The sequence below is a fragment of the Symphalangus syndactylus genome, chromosome 17 (assembly GCF_028878055.3).
Source record: "Symphalangus syndactylus isolate Jambi chromosome 17, NHGRI_mSymSyn1-v2.1_pri, whole genome shotgun sequence".
Classification (NCBI taxonomy): domain Eukaryota; kingdom Metazoa; phylum Chordata; class Mammalia; order Primates; family Hylobatidae; genus Symphalangus; species Symphalangus syndactylus.
Window position 1 is genome coordinate 54,512,761 of NC_072439.2, and position 14,208 is coordinate 54,526,968.

The window sequence follows — 14,208 nt, forward strand, 5'->3', positions numbered from 1 at the left end:
CTGTCGCCCAGGCTGGAGTGCAGTGGCGCGATCTCGGCTCACTGCAAGCTCCGCCTCCCGGGTTCACGCCATTCTCCTGCCTCAGCCTCCCGAGTAGCTGGGACTACAGGCACCCGCCACTGCGCCCAGCTAATTTTTTGTATTTTTAGTAGAGACGGGGTTTCACCGTGGTCTCGATCTCCTGACCTCGTGATCCGCCCGCCTCGGCCTCCCAAAGTGCTGGGATTACAGGCGTGAGCCACCGCGCCCGGCCAAGAACCAGGTTTTAAGGCAACCAGATAGTTGATGAAAAAAAGTTCTCCTTGACAAAAGAAGGATAATAATAGGCTTGAAAAAAATCCCATTTTTAAAATTTTAATGAAGTAACAGATTTGAGCAATTATCACTGATGATGGCTGTAACCATTAGGTGAACAATTAGTGGGGAGGGATTTGTAGAACATATGTGAGACTGGTAACACCTGAACCCTGGCATCAATCTGAACATTACTGAAAGTATGATGTCCAGGCATTATATTCATCTTGATGTGATATAATGGAAAGTATATACTACCAACAGCCACCTCCCACCAAAAGTTTCTGAATCATTAACTATGAATTTTAAGAAAGTATGGAAGATAAAGAAGCATGTTGAAAGACACCGTGAAGATTATGGTCAGCCTAATCCAGAATGTGAGAAATTATGAGACAAATGACTCAGTTTCCCCGGCAAATAAATGGCACAAAAAGGAGGGGAAAGTGTTATAGATCACAAAAAACTTGAGACGTATCAATGAAAAGCAATATTTGGTATTATTTGTTTTCTGATTCTAACAGATCAATTATAAAAATACATTTTTGATAATTGAAGAAAGTCGAACACAGTCTATTTATTAGATATTAATAAATTGTTAATTTTATTAGATGTGATAAGAGTGCCATAGTCATGCTAACAAGCATTGCTGATGAGATACACATATCAAATAATCTATTAGTAAAATAATATGCTAACTGGAATTCAAAATTATCTGAAAAAATTAAAGTTTGGTAGGCACAAAAAGAGATGAAGGAAGAAATAGCAGAAAATGAATAGTGGTTGAAGCTGGGTGAGGAGGCATATGGATTCAATGAACCATATTTCCTACTTTAGGGAGTGTTTGAAACTTCAGCCTGGGCAAGAAAGCGAGACTCCGCCTCAAAAAAAAAGAAAATATCGGTAAGAAATAGTCTGAAATGTGAAGTACCAATATGGAAACAAATTAAGGTGGGCTGATTCCTGATCCCAGCCTATTCTGAAAACTTGGAACCCCCAGGGAGGGTCATGGTGTTAGATGGAGGCCCACTGCAGGTAATTGACATCCCTGTGGCACCTGGGCGCTGCCCACACGCTAGCCTGTGGGAGTTAAGAAGACCTCGGAGACTAGTAATCACCTGCAGACTGGAGACAGGTTAAAAGGGCTCTTAGCCCAAACTGATACTGAAGCATCTCAAATTTTATACTGCAAAAAGTTATTAAATCAGCAACATTTTTACTGCCACATGCTTGCTTTGTATATCATTGATATTGTTCCTAAAATGTGTGGTTAATCATTTCTGAAAATTTTATATTGATCTATTTTATATAATTTAATTCAATTTTGTTTAACAAACATTAATAAGCTCCAAGTGATCAAGGTACCATGGGGGTGGGAGTCAGGGTTGGGGAGTAACAAATATTAGAAAGAAAAAACATCTTGCTCTGCCTTTTTGGTGATTACAGTCTAACGGGAGGCAGGCAAACAAGCAGATAAATGTGACATAAGTGATAAGAGAAGGACAGGAGAAAATAAAAGCATTTTAGATGACTGAAGGGAATATAAGACCATGCTATCAGCCTTCCTGGAACACTACCAACCTACCACAAACAGCCACATTTAAGTCCTCTATCCTCTAATTCTGATGCTAAAGTTCTGATTCCATTTATAAGCCATCATCTCATCTCATCTTCTATGCAGTGCACGAGACTCTCTGAAATAGGTTGGTACCTTTGGACAATTAAAATGAATGTAGTAATTGGAAATATGAAGGTGCTGTCACAGGAATTGTGTTCTTGCTACATTGTATATGCATGTGTAGGAATGTTAAAATGTTAACATGTCTTTGACTGCACAACTACAATCATTTTTAAGTAGTAAAATGTTCTTTTCCAATTCTACTTTTATACATTCATTCATTTAACAAATACACATACCTCTATGTGCCAGTCACTGTCTAGGCACTACAGACAAAGAAGTGGACTTGAGAGACAAGGTCCTTGCCTTTATGGGCTCATATTTAGATATCTGGAAATTAAACCAACTTGTAAACACAACTATTTCAAATAAAGGATAAACAGAAGGCTATGTGGGGTGGAAGAATGAATATTATTAGATTAGTCCAAAGAGGCCTCTCTTGAGAAACTACATTTGAGCTGAGTCCAAAATGATATAGAGGCAGCCATGTGAACAGATAGGGAGAGAGTGTTCCAGGCAGAGGGCACAGCAAATACAAAACCTCTGAGAAGAAAACCAACTTAGGATATTCAAGGATAAAAAAGAAGAAAAGAAAAACAGAATGCTGGAAGCAAACTGAGCTGGGAGATGAGTGGTACTATATGAGATTAGAGAGAAAGTCAAGGCTACGTGGAAGGAGTAATCACACATCTTGATTTCCTTGTAAGGTTCAGTCTCAGTTTGTACCTGTTGTCCTCTTCTTGACTAGTAGGGCTCCTTTTATCTCACACATGTCCTAGAGGGGAGTAGAAACGATACTGTCACTCTACTCAGACTTTGGATCCTATTCCAAGTGCAGTGGGAAGCCATGAGGTGATTTTAAGCTAAACAAAGGCAAGATGTGATGTATCTTTTGAAAGAGCACTGAAAATCTCAACTGGTTTTTCCCTGTTTATAATAACTAATACTGATGATGATTACTGTTAGTTTACTTGATCAACAGAGGTGATTTCCCAGGTCTCCACTCCAATTTTTTTTTCACATGACCACATAAACACATAAGTCAAATAAACATGGACTGGACACAAATACACACTTACTTATTCTCTGTGCCAAGGCAGTGGAAGAATATAGAAATGTGTAATATTTTATAAACATTGTTTTACTAAATGTTATTAGTAAATTATTCCCTTACATATGTAGTATTGAATCAACAGCTCATTCCCCTTCAGGGAACATATCAAATATACTGTTTAGGTAGCATGATGGCAAATTGCTAAGAACATTAAATAAAGAGGAAGGAGCCTTGAATTCTGGCCATTTGGAATAATTTGTTTAAACATGTTAGGTCCCAGTTTCATCAACTACAAAATGGAAGTTTAGAGTTTTTTATTTCTTTCAAGGTAGGAGTGTCAATACTTGAAAATAGAACTAAAATGCAGAGGAGAGGGTGAAAGTAAGGGGAATGGAGAGAGAACTAAGACAAGGATTAGAATGAGAAAAAAAGAATGGGGAGGGAAAGAGAGAGATGGGGAGAAGGAGGAGGAGAAAGGAGAGGAGAGTGAAAGAAGAGGAAAAGGAGGAGGAGGAAGAAAGCAAAGGGAAATAGGAAAGGAAAAGGCGGAGAAGGAAGAGGGAGGAAGGAAAAAGAAGCAGGGAGAGGAAAGAAGGGAAAGGAAGAGGGGAAAAGAGGAGCCAGCAAAGGAAATTAAGCTGATGAAGTGAATCAGTCAGGGTTTTTGTTGCAAGCAACGGAAATCAGTTTGGTTTATTTAAGCAGAATTATCATTTATTCCCAAGTGGGCCAGATAATTGGCTTGGAGACTTTCACGAAGAATCAAGCCCAACTTTGTATTGCCCAACATAAAGCCTAGTAGGACTGGTCTCATAGAGACACTGATGCCACTGTTTCTAGGCACAGATTTTGAGGCTTATACTACAGATACTCATAGTGCCAGATGCTGACAAGAGCTCTTGCCACCCTAACCCAAAGGATAGGTCTTTGCATCATCAGTTCTCAAATCCACATCCTCCAAGAGAGTATCTAATTGGCAAAACCAAAGACACATGCCTGTGTCCTCTCTTCAAGCAATTTTCATAGACTTTTTATGGAAAGAGGTCACTGTGTCCCACCCATACTCATAAGGTAGAAAATTCCTTACACAAAAAAAGCAAGATGTATGCTGGGCATACAAAAAGAATGACACATGTTCATTTTAAGAACAGAGTATATTTAGTGATAAATTAGCTTTGTGGTAAAAATATTTTACTATGAACATGGTAACATAGGCCAGGTACAGTGGCTTATGTTTGTAATTCCAGCACTTTGGGAGGCTGAGGTGGGGGGATTGCTTGATTCCAGGAGTTTGAGACCAGCTTGGGCAACACAGTGTGACCCTGTCTCTACAAAATTTTTACAAATTAGCTGGGTGTGGTGGCACACATTTGTAGTCCCAGCTACTCATCTACTCGGGAGGTTGAGGTGGAGGTGGGAGGATTGCTTGATCCCAGAAGGTTGAGGGTACAGTGAGCTAGGCTTATGGCACTGCACTCCAGCCTGGGTGACAAAGTGAGACCCTGTTTCAAATTATAATAATAATAATAAATTATTTAAAAAATACTGAAAGAAAGAAAAAAGAAAGAAAGAAAGAAGGAAAGAAAGAAAGAGAGAGAAAGAAAAAGAAAAAAGAGGTAACATAATTGATCTAGGGTTAAGTGAGTAAAGTATAATATATTTCTCTGTTCTGATTATTCCAAGGAATCTTTTAGTCTGGTATCAGGGAGAGAATGGAGACCAGAAATCTCTTTCCTTTTCTTCACAGCAAGATGGAAGAAGCCAAAGATTCGAGCTCTTTCTCTCAAATGTAGCTTTTCAAACAGCAAGTCTCAAGTTAGGAAGTGAAAGTGTCATAGCTCTCTGATGCTGGCTAAAATTTTACTTTAAGTTTCTTGTCCTTGAAGAGAAACAGGAAGCACATTTTCTTATCAGCCAAAGCAGAATGAGTTCTTTTAGCAAGGTCCCACCCCCTGAGAGTGAACTTTGCACTGCCCAAATATGTGCGTGGAGCTCATTTGTGCTCTAATTGAATCCTTTAAAGCAACACAGCTGGAAGACTCAGATCTCACTTCCTTGATATTCTAGTCTACAGTTCATTTTTGCCAAGCCAAAAAGTGACTTGTGGAGGGAAAAATAACCCTAACAACAACAATATTTAAAAAGAAACAAAACCAGAGAAACTATCTGACATTTTGGCACATCGGTTTAGTCAGTATATTCCCGCTGCTCGGAATAATTTCTCTGGACCTAGAACTCAACTTCTTCTTAGATAATTTATAATCATGGAAACCATACAGATCCCTGAGGTCAGGGAGCCACAGCGAGACCACATCCTTTGTTTTCATTTCTCAGCTCCAAGTTAAGCTGCTTATTGTGCCTGGATCCAAGATGTACAAATCATCCAGAGTGGCTGGGTTGTGTAAGAATGTTTCAACTGGCATGATGCCTGCTCTATCAATACAAATGGCTTAACTATTTTCTGATAAACCAAATAATCACTCTACATGGCTCTCCTGAAACTGTAACTGTCTCTGAGCTGGCAGAGGAAGACTTGCAAAGGTGTTATGTTTGAGAATCATCTGCAGATTGAGTTTTACAGGAGCTGGTTCCCTTACTTTGACACCCTGGGAGCAACTTCATGTAAAGAACAGATCAGCGTCTGAATATGGAACAGTAGGTGTCAGGCCTCTGAGCCTAAGCTAAGCCATCAAATCCCCTGTGACCTGCACATCGACATCCAGATGGCCAGTTCCTGCCTTAACTGATGACATTCCACCAAAAAAGAAGTGAAAATGGCCTGTTCCTGCCTTAACTGATGACATTATCTTGTGAAATTCCTTCTCCTGGCTCATCCAGGCTCAAAAGCTCCCCCACTGAGCACCTTGTGACCCCCCACTCCTGCCCACCAGAGAACAACCCCTTTGACTGTAATTTTCCTTTACCTACCCAAATCCTACAAAACGGCCCCACTCCTATCTCCCTTTGCTGACTCTTTTCGGACTCAGCCCGCCTGCACCCAGGTGAAATAAACAGCTTTATTGCTCACACAAAGCCTGTTTGGTGGTCTCTTCACATGGACACGCATGAAATTTGGTGCTGTGACTCAGATCAGGGGACCTCCCTTGCCAGATCAATCCCCTGTCCTCCTGCTCTTTGCTCCGTGAGAAAGATCCACCTACGACCTCAGGTCCTCAGACCCACCAGCCCAAGAAACATCTCACCAATTTCAAATCTGGTAAGCGGCCTCTTTTTACTCTCTTCTCCAACCTCCCTCACTATCCCTCAACCTCTTTCTCCTTTCAATCTTGGCGCCACACTTCAATCTCTCCCTTCTCTTAACTTCAATTCCTTTCATTTTCTGGTAGAGACAAAGGAGACACATTTTATCCGTGGACCCAAAACTCCAGCACCGGTCACTGACTAGGAAGGCAGCCTTCCTTTGGTGTTTAATCATTACGGGGATGCCTCTCTGATTATTCACCCATGTTTCAGAGGTGTCAGACCATGCAGGGATGCCTGCCTTGGTCCTTCACCCTTAGCGGCAAGTCCCGCTTTTCTGGGCGAGGGACAAGTACCCCAACCTCTTCTCTCCATGTCTCTACCCCTTCTCTGCTTTTATGGGGGAAGGGCGAGAACCCCTCAACCCCTTCTCCTTCACCCTTAGTGGCAAGTCCCGCTTTTCTAAGGGGCAAGAATCCCCAATCCCTTATCTCTGCACCCTGACCTCTTATCTCTGTGCCCCAATCCCTTATCTCTGCACCCCAATCCCTTATCTCTGAGCCCCAATCCCTTATCTCTGAGCCCCAATCCCTTATCTCTGAGCCCCAATCCCTTATCTCTGTGCCCCAATCCCTTATTTCCACACCCCGACCTCTTATCTCTGTGCCCCAACCCCTTAATTCCACGCCCCAACCCCTTATTTCCACGCCCCAACCCCTTATTTCCACGCCCCAACCCCTTATTTCCACAGCCCAACCCCTTATTTCCACGCCCCAATCCCTTATTTCCACGCCCCAACCCCTTATTTCCACGCCCCAACCCCTTATTTCCACGCCCCAACCCCTTTTTCCACGCCTCAACCCCTTTCTCACTTTTCTGGAGGGGAAGAACCGCCGAACCCCTTCCCTCCGTGTCTCTACTCTGTCTTTTCTCTGGGCTTGCCTCCTTCACTATAGGCAACCTTCTACCCTCCATTCCTCCTCCTTCTCCCTTAGCGTCTGTTCTCAAGAACTTAAAACCTCTTCAACTCACACCTGACCTAAAACCTAAATGCCTTATCTTCTGCAACACCGCTTGGCCCCAGTACAAACTTGACAATGGCTCTAAGTGGCCAGAAAATGGCACTTTCAATTTCTCCATCCTACAAGACCTACATAATTTTTGTTGAAAAATGGGCAAATGGTCTGAGGTGCCTTACATCCAGGCATTTTTCACACTTCGTTCTCTCCCTAGTCTCTGTTCCCAATGCGATTCCTCCCAAATCCTCCTTCTTTCCCTCCCGCCTGTCCCCTCAGTCCCAACCCCAAGTGTCACTGAGTCTTTCCAGTCTTCCTTTTCTACAGACCCATCCGACCTTTCCCCTCCTCCTCAGGCTGCTCGTCGCCAGGCCGAGCTAAGTCCCAATTCTTCCTCAGCCTCCACTCCTCCACCCTACAATCCTTGTACCACCTCCCCTGCTCACACCCGGTCCAGCTTACAGCTTAGTTCCGCGACTAGCTCTTCCCCACCTGCCCAACAATTTCCTCTTAGAGAGGTGGCTGGAGCTGAAGGCATAGTCAAGGTACATGTACCTTTTTCTCTATGAGACCTCTCTCAGACCAGTCAAAGTTTAGGCACTTTCTCATCAGACCCCACTAAATATATACAGGAATTCCAATCTCTAACTGTGTCGTACAATTTAACCTGGAGTGACTTAAATGTCATCCTGACTTCTACCCTCTCCCCAGATGAATGGGAAAGAGCTTTTTCTCTAGCCCAATCTCAGGCTGACAACCACCAGCTTCACAAGCCAGACCTCCAGGAAGGCATTAGAGCAGTTCCCCGAGAGGATCCCCAATGGAACTACCAGACAAATTCCCCAGGTATAGCTAGGCGAGATTACATGATTTCCTGCCTAGTTGAAGGGCTTAAAAAGGCAGCTTACAAAGCTGTTATTTATGACAAGCTTAAAGAAACTACCCAAAGTAAAGATGAAAACCCAGCCCAGTTCATGGCCCACTTAGCAGCAACCCTTAGACGCTATAACGTCCTAGACCCAGAAAGCCCAGAAGGCCGCCTTATTCTTAATATGCATTTTATCACCCAATCCACTCCTGACATTAGGAAAAAACCCCAAAAATTAAATTCCGGCCCTCAAACTCCACAACAGGACTTAATTAACCTCACCTTCAAGGTGTACAATAATAGAAAAAAGTTGCAATTCCTTGCCTCCACTGTGAGACAAACCCCAGCCATATCTCCAGCACAGAAGAACTTCCAAATGCCTGAACTGCAGCAGCCAGGCATTCCTCCAGAACCTCCTCCCCCAGGAGCTTGCTACAAGTGCTGAAAATCTGGCCACCAGGCCAAGGAATGCCCGCAGCCCAGGATTCCTCCTAAGCCATGTCCCATTTATGCAGGACCCCACTAGAAATTGGACTGTTCAACTCACCTGGCAGCCACTCCCAGAGCCCCTGGAACTCTGGCCCAAGGCTCTCTGACTCCTTCCCAGATCTTCTCGGCTTAGCGGCTGAAGACTGACGCTGCCCGATCGCCTCGGAAGCCCCTTAGGCCATCACAGACGCTGAGCTTTAACTAACTCTCACAGTGGAAGGCAAGGCCGAGAGACTACTCACTCCACATTACTTTCTTTTCAAAGGCCTGTTTCCCTTGCCTCCATAACTGTTGTAGGTATTGACGGCCAGGCTTCTAAACCTCTTAAAACTCCCCAACTCTGGTGCCAACTTAGACAATACTCTTTTAAGCACTCCTTTTAGTTATCCCCACCTGCCCAGTTCCCTTATTAGGCCGAGATACTTTAACTAAATTATCTGCTTCCCTGACTATTCCTAGACTACAGCTGCATCTCGTTGCCGCCCTTCTTCCCAACCCAAAGCCTCCTTTGCGTCCCCCTCTTGTATCCCCCCACCTTAACCCACAAGTATAAGATACCTCTACTCCCTCCTTGGCGACCGATCATGCACCCCTTACCATCTCATTAAAACCTAATCACCCTTACCCTGCTCAATGCCAAGATCCCATCCCACAGCATGCTTTGAAAGGATTAAATCCTGCTATCACTCGCCTGCTACAGCATGGCCTTTTAAAGGCTATAAACTCTTACAGTTCCCCCATTTTACCTGTCCTATAACCAGACAAGCCTTACAGTTTAGTTCAAGATCTGTGCCTTATCAACCAAATTGTTTTGCCTATCCACCCCATGGTGCCAAACCCATATACTCTCCTATCCTCAATACCTCCCTCCACAATCCATTATTCTGTTCTAGATCTCAAACATCTTTCTTTACTATTCCTTTTCATCCTTAATCCCAGCCTCTGTTCACTTTCACTTGGACTGACCCTGACACCCATCGAGCTCAGCAAATTACTTGGGCTGTACTGCCGTAAGGCTTTACAGACAGCCCCCATTACTTCAGTCAAGCCCAAAATTCTTCCTCATCTGTTAACTATCTCGGCGTAATTCTCATAAAAACACACGTGCTCTCCCTGCCAATCATGTGCAGCTGATCTCTCAAACCCCAACATCTTCTACAAAACAACTCCTTTCCTTCCTAGGCATGGTTAGTGCAGTCAGAATTCTTACACAAGAGCCAGGACTGCACCCTATAGCCTTTTTGTCCAAACAACTTGACCTTACTGTTTTAGGCTGGCCATCATGTCTCCGTGCAGCAGCTGCTGCCACCCTAATACTTTTAGAGGCCCTCAAAATCACAAACTATGCTCAACTCACTCTCTACAGCTCTCATAATTTCCAAAATCTATTTTCTTCCTCACACGTGACGCATATACTTTCTGTTCCCCGGCTCCTTCAGCTATACTCACTCTTTGTTAAGTCTCCCACAATTACCATTGTTCCTGGCCCAGACTTCAATCCGGCCTCCCACATTATTCCAGATACCACACCTGACCCTCATGACTGCATCTCTCTGATCCACCTGACATTCACCCCATTTCCCCATATTTCCTTCTTTCCTGTTCCTCACCCTGATCACACTTAGTTTACTGATGGCAGTTCCACCAGGCCTAATCGCCACACACCAGCAAAGGCAGTGTGTGCTTGCTATAGTACAAGCCACTAGCCCGCCTCTTAAAACCTCTCATTTCCTATCCATCGTAGAAATCTATCCTCAAGGAAATAACTTCTCAGTGTTCCATCTGCTATTCTACTACTTCTCAGGGATTATTCAGGCCCCCTCCCTTCCCTACACATCAAGCTCGAGGATTTGCCCCCACCCAGGACTGGCAAATTAGCTTTACTCAACATGCCCTGAGTCAGATAACTAAAATACCTCTTAATCTAAGTAGACACTTTCACTGGATAAGTAGAGTCCTTTCCTACATGGTCTGAGAAGGCCACGCAGTCATTTCTTCCCTTCTGTCAGATATAATTCCTCAGTTTAGCCTTCCCACCTCTATACAGTCTGATAACAGACCAGCCTTTATTAGTCAAATCAGCCAAGCACTTTTTCAGGCTCTTAGTATTCAGTGAAACCTTTATATCCCTTACAGTCCTCAGTCTTCAGGAAAAGTAGAACGGACTAAAGATCTTTTAAAAACACACCTCACCAAGCTCAGCCACCAACTTAAAAAGGACTGGACAATACTTTTACCACTTTCCCTTCTCAGAAGTCAGGCCTGTCCTCAGAATACTACAAGGTACAGCCCATTTGAGCTCCTGTATAGATGCTCCTTTTTATTAGGCCCCAGTCTCATTCCAGACACCAGACCAACTCGGACTGTGCCCCAAAAAACTTGTCATCCCTACTATCTTCTGTCTAGTCATACTCCTATTCACCATTCTCAACTACTCATACATGCCCTGCTCTTGTTTACACTGCCAGTTTACACTGTTTCTCCAAGCCATCACAGCTGATATCTCCTGGTGTTATCCCCAAACCGCCACTCTTAACTCTTAAAGTAAATAAATAATCTTTGCTGGCAGGACTATGCTGAATCTCCTCAGGCACTCTCTAATCAGATGTCCTGAGTCCTCCCAATTCTTAGTCCTTTAATACCTGTATTTCTCCTTCTCTTATTCCGTTTAGTTTTTCAATCCATACAAAACTGTATCCAGGCCATCACTAATAATTCTACATGACAAATGTTTCTTCTAACAACCCCACAATATCACCCCTTACCACAAAATCTTCCTTCAGCTTAATCTCTCCCACTCCAGGTTCCCACGCTGCCCCTAATCCCACTCGAAGCAGCCCTGAGAAACATCGCCCATTATCTCTCCATACCACCGCCAAAAATTTTCACTGCCCCAACACTTTACCACTATTTCATTTTATTTTTCTTATTAATACAAGAAGACAGGAATGTCAGGCCTCTGAGCCCAAGCTAAGCCATCATATCTCCTGTGACCTGCAGGTACACATCCAGATCCCTGGTTCCTGCCTTAACTGATGACATTCCACCACAAAAGAAGTGAAAATGGCCTGTTCCTGCCTTAACTGATGACATTATCTTGTGAAATTCCTTCTCCTGGCTCGTTCTGGCTCAAAAGCTCCCCTACTGAGCACCTTGTGACCCCCACTCTGCCCACCAGAGAACAACCCCCCTTTGACTGTAATTTTCCTTTACCTACCCAAATCCTATAAAACGGCCCCACCCCATCTCCCTTTGCTGACTCTGTTTTTGGACTCAGCCTGCCTGCAGCCAGGTGAAATAAACAGCTTTATTGCTCACACAAAGCCTGTTTGGTGGTCTCTTCACATGGACACGCATGAAAGTAGGTGCTTTATTGTCACACCTGCCTTCCCTTCCTCTCCAACAACAGATTGGGCAGCACCCATGGATTAGCTTTTTCCTGCCTCCATCACAGCTGTTCTCATTCAGACACGAATGTGAGCTGCTGCTTCTGCATAGAGCTCAGTATGGTTGCCTGACAATTTTTTTTTTTAAGACGGAGTCTCACTCTGTCTCCCAGGCTGGAGTGCAGTGGCACGATCTCAGCTCACTGCAAGCTCCACCTCCCAGGTTCACGCCATTCTCCTGGCTCGGCCTCCTGAGTAGCTGGGACTACAGGTGCCCACCACCACGCCCAGCTAATTTTTTGTATTTTTAGTAGAGACGGGGTTTCACCGTGTTAGCCAGGATGGTCTCAATCTCCTGATCTCATGATCCGCCCACCTTGGCCTCCCAAAGTGCTGGGATTACAGGCGTGAGCCATCGCGCCCAGCCCTGACAATCTTAACAGGATCTCTGGACATGCATATGAACAGTGGCCATAAATCAGTCTACCCACTCTTTCCTACAAAACAATCATGTTTTTAAAGAATTTCTTAATATTTATCAAAGGCTCAGTATTTGTGGAATTGCTGGCAAATGCCAGCAGTTTAATAAACGTGTAACAGATTAGTTTATTTCTGTGTTAGATTTGGTTTGTTTTCCCCTAAGATTAGCCTGTATAATTAAGAATTCTTTTTGGAACTTGGAGATCAATTCTTAAAGAAAATGGGAAATAGGCCACTCATACAGAAAGCAATCAGATCTGGATCATCTGGATTCATTTTGTGTATTAAAAGGTTGAAACTCTGAGATGAGTTTTCAACAAAAAACTATTCCATATGTGAGGCATTGGGCTAAATTTAAGGATAAATTAAAAACTTTGGATTTTTTTATTTATTTCCTGTTATTTTTGTTTCTTGATTTGAAGTTTCAAAAAATTGCTACTTGTTTGGAAATGACTACCTTGACTAATCCAGGGAAGTCATTAATCTGGTTAAAGGTGAAAGAAATTAATGCTAGAGAACTTGAGGATTGTTAGTTTACTCTCAGGAACTTACTGTGTCGCTTAGAATAACTAAGTGAAATTAGAATTACTGCCACTGCAACCACCCAGTGGGTTCACCTTGCCCAATGCCTAGACAGAGCCAATTTACCAAGACAGGGGAATTGCAGTAGAGAAAGAGTAATTCACACAGAGCTGGCTGTGCAGGAGACCAGAGTTTTATTACTCAAATCAGTCTTCCTGAGGATTCTGAGATCAGAGTTTTTAAGGGCAACCTGGTGGGCTGGGGGAAGCCAGTGAGCCAGGACTGCTGATTGGTCAGAGATGAAATCATAGGGAGTTGAAGCTGTCTTCTTGTGCTGAGTAAGTTCCTGGGTGGGGGGCACAAGATGCCAGCTGATCCATCAAGAGCAGGATCTGCAAAATATCTCAAGCACTGATCTTAGGATCAGTTTAGGGAGGATCAGAATCTTGTAGCCTCCAGCTGCATGACCCCTAAACCATCATTTCTAATCTTGTGGCTAATTTGTTAGCACTAGAAAGGCAGTCTAGTCCCCAGACAAGAAGGAGGTTTGTTTTGGTAAAGGGCTGTTATCTTTGTTTTAAACTATAAACTACAAACTAAGTTTCTCCCAAAGTTAGTTCAGCCTACACCCAAGGAATGAACAAGGACAGCTTAAAAGTTAGAAGCAAGATGGAGTCAGTTAGGTTAGATCTCTTTCACTGCCTCAGTCATAATTTTGCAAAGGTGGTTTCACGATTGTATTCTGGGAAATTGTGGGATGACATTTGGGAGTGCCTTAGCTTAGAAAAAATGGGACAAGGCCAGAAAGGGGGAGGGAAGAGAGAAAGAGAGAGAGAGAGAGAGAGGGAGAGAAGCTTGTAGTTATTCCAAGATGGTGATTTGCAAGATACTCTATTTTAGAGATGCCCTCATCCTTGAATGTTCAAGTGGGACCAAAAAGAGTACCTAAAAAGAAGAAAGAATTCATTGTTCACCTTGGACCAAGCCAGCCATTAAAGAAGAAAGAGTTTTTCTTTGATCTCTGTTTCACATAGAAATGTGATCTGTTTCTCCTTGCTCTAACACAGCTGAGGTGGTTAGGTAAGGTCTAGAGAAATGTATTTCTTGGAATAAAAAATGGAGGTCAAAGAGGGCTAGAGGCAGCCTTCTCTAGCGTCTGGGCCTCCTGCTAAAGGGACTTTAGTTTCCCAAGATGCCTAGGCCAACTATTGAGAATAGGAGAC